The following is a 3523-nucleotide window of genomic DNA, read 5'->3' as shown; positions in this document are numbered from 1 at the left end:
TATCTGGCCATTAGTATTATGGATCTATAGTTTCCAACTCCATACATTATAATCCATTCCTGTCATTATTAATGCTAATGCTAAAATTGTCCCAGATTAGGCAATTTGGTGCCCCTTTAAGCTGGCTCCTCTATGTTTTTTTATATGTTCCTGTAATTACTTTTGAAACATTCTCTTGTTTTCTAGTTTTCAGACTCATCCTGTACCTTCTTTTCCCCAATGGTGGAATATGCCAATTCTCTAAGGACCTCTGTTTTCCTGTAGTGGGGAACAGTATTTAGAAATCAAAATCAAAGAATTAAATATGCTTGTTGCTACTGAAGTGTCTTTGTATCTAGGCCCTTCTAGAGAACAGAGGTAGGGAAATACACATGCACAAATGTTCACACACACAGTGGCTATCTATATATGTAACAGAAACTCTGATGTTGTGCTGGTACCTTCAAACTCAGTCCCACTCCACAGGTTCTTCATTGCCTTCCCCCACTTTTTTTTCTCACTTCTTTTAGAAAGAGAAATATTGACTTCCAATAACATCAAGGCACTGACTTATCTTACCAGTCTTACACTACACATGAAATAGTTTCAGAATTGTTATGCCCAAATCTCCTTGCAGTACAAGGGACTCTCAAGAGTCTTCTCCAATACCATAGTTCAAAAACACCAATTCTTAGGCCTTCAGCTTTCTTTATGGACTACAAGGAGATCAAACCAGTCAATTCTAAAAGAAATCAGTCCTGAATATTCATTGGAAGTACTGATGATGAAGCTGGAACTCCAATACTTTGGCCACCTGAGGTGAAGAACGGACTCATTGGAAAAGACCCTGATGCTGGGAAAGATTGAAGGCAGGAGGATAAGGGAACGGCAGAGGATGAGATGGTTGGATGGCATCACCAAATCAATGGACATGAGTTTGAACAAGCACTGGGAGTTGGTGATGGACAGGGAAGCCTGGCGTGCTGCAGTCCATAGGGTTGCAAAGAGTTTGACGTGACTGAGCAACTGAACTGAACTGAAAAAAATGAAGTGAAAGTGAAATTCGCTCAGTCATGTCCGACTCCTTGTGACCCCATGTACTATACAGTCCATGGAATTCTCCAGGCCAGAATACTGGGGTGGGCAGCCATTTCATTCTCCAGTGGATCTTCTCAAGCCAGGGATTGAACCCAGGTCTCCCACATTGCGGGCGGATTCTTTACCAGCTGAGTCACCAGGGAAGCCCAAAGTGGAGGATCTGCCCTCTCTGAGGTTCAAACTCAGGACCTTCAGATTATGAGACTGATGCGCTGCCTGCTATGCTAAGAGGGCAGACGAACTGAACGGAACTGATGTTCAAATCACTATGTATATCAAATAGACTAAAAATGCATGATATATTTGCAGTTCTTTATTTTTCCCCTAGAGTAAATAATCAAAGTTATTATGTTTTAAGGTAATCTGAAACAATTGCCCCCACAGCAATGCAATCATGTGATCCATTTCTGAAAGGTATATACTCAGAGAAGTCTCACTTCCTTTCCTGGTACTTCCTCTTGGTTCCCCTTTATCCATTCTAGATAGCCAATATTTCATTGTTTTCTGAGTTTTCCTTCCTGTGTTTCTTCTCTCCCAGATAAATATATTTATATGTGTACTTATTTCTTCTATAGGGGCTTCCCTGGTGGCTCAGATGATAAAGAATCTGCCTGCAACATAGGAGACCCAGGTTTGATCCCTGGGTCAGGAAGATTCCCTGGAGAAGAGAATGGCAACCCACTCCAGTATTCTTGCCTTTGAGAATTCTGTGGACAGAGGCTACAGTCCATGGGATCGAAAAGAGACACGACTGAGTGACCAACACTTTCGCTTTTATTTCTTCATGCTTATACAAAAGTTAGAATATTAGAGATACTCTTGCAATTAGATTTTTTTTTAAACTCTTAATCTCTTGGAGTAAACAGAAAAAAAATTGTTTTTCTACAGTGCTATAGTACTCCATTGTATGAAGTACTCCTAGGCATTCAGGTAGTTCCCAGTATTTTGCTAGTACAAATAATGCTGCAGTTAAGAAATTTGTACATGTTTATTTTCATACTTTAAAGATTTGTGTTCAGGAAAACTCCCTAGAAGTAAGATTACAGTGGTTTTTTTTTAACTTAAATTTCCCTTAATAGGAGGGAACCACTTTGCATCTCTTCCATCAACGTATGAGAGTAGATATCTCCTTATAGTTTTGTCAGTAGAGTGCGTTGTCAAGCTTTAGAATGCCAGTCTGGGGGTGAAAAATGGTATCTCTGTGTGGTTTCAATTTTAATTTCTCATGAGTACAACTGTGCATCTTTTCATATGTTTATGGGGCATGGTTATGTATTTTATGGTAATGGTTTTTTGCCCGTTTCAGTTCAGTTCAGTTCAGTCGCTCAGTCATGTCCAACTCTTTGTGACTCCATGGACTGCAACATGCCAGGCTTCCCTGTCCATCACCAACTCCCAGAGTTTACTCAAACTCATATCCATTGAGCCAGTGATGCCATACAATCATCTCATCCTCTGTCGTCCCCTTCTCTTCCCATCTTCAATCTTTCCCAGCATCAGGATCTTTTCAAATGAGTCAGTTCATTGCATCAGGTGGCCAAAGTATTGGAGTTTCAGCTTCAGCATCAGTCCTTCCAATGAATATTCAGGACAGATTTTCTTTAGGATGGACTGACTGGATCTCCTTGCAGTCCAAGGGACTCTCAAGAGTCTTCTCCAACACCACAGTTCAAAAGCATCAATTTTTCAGTGCTCAGCTTTCTTTATAGTCCAACATTCACATCCATACATGATTACTGGAAAAACTACAGCTTTGACTAGGCAGACCTTTGTTGGCAAAGTAATATCTCTGCTTTTTAATATGCTGTCTAAGTTGTCATAACTTTTCTTCCAAGGAATAAGCTTCTTTTAATTTTATGACTGCAGTCATCCTCTGCAGGGATTTTGGAGCCCAAGAAAATAAAGTCTGTCACTTTATGTGCTTTTTCCCCATCTATTTGCCATGAAGTGATGGGACTGGATGCCATGATCTTAGTTTTATTAATGTTGAGTTTTAAGCCACCTTTTTCACTCTCCTCTTTCACTTTCATCAAGAGGTTCTTTAGTTCTTCTTCGCTTTCTGCCATAAGGGTGGTGTCATCTGCATATATGAGGTTATTGATGTTTCTCCCAGCAATCTTGATTCCAGCTTGTGCTTCATCCAGTCCAGCATTTCTCATGATGTACTCTGCATGTAAGTTAAATAAGCAGGGTGACAATATACAGCCTTGACATAGTCCTTTCCTGATTTGGAACCAGTCTGTTCCTTGTCCAGTCCTAACTGTTGCTTCCTGATCTGCATACGGATTTCTCAGGAGGCAGGTCAGGTGATCTGGTATTCCTATCTCTTTCAGAATTTTCCACAGTTTGTTATGATCCACACAGTCAAAGGCTTTGACATAGTCAATAAGGCAGAAATAGATGTTTTTCTGGAACTCTTTTGCTTTTTTAATGATCCAATGGATGT

At 40.2% G+C, this 3523-nt stretch overlaps 1 non-coding gene across 1 annotated transcript; it reads right to left on the bottom strand.

Annotated features, from left to right (window-relative positions):
* Positions 1 to 1238: 1238 nt before the first annotated feature.
* Positions 1239 to 1311, bottom strand: TRNAM-CAU. Its single transcript has one exon. It is a non-coding gene; the product is annotated as a tRNA-Met (tRNA).
* Between the last annotated feature and the right edge of the window lie 2212 nt (positions 1312 to 3523).

The sequence above is a fragment of the Cervus elaphus genome, chromosome 26, assembly GCF_910594005.1.
Source record: "Cervus elaphus chromosome 26, mCerEla1.1, whole genome shotgun sequence".
NCBI lineage: Eukaryota > Metazoa > Chordata > Mammalia > Artiodactyla > Cervidae > Cervus > Cervus elaphus.
Note: the sequence above shows the minus strand (reverse complement) of the source record. Positions and strands in the feature narration are given on the sequence as shown.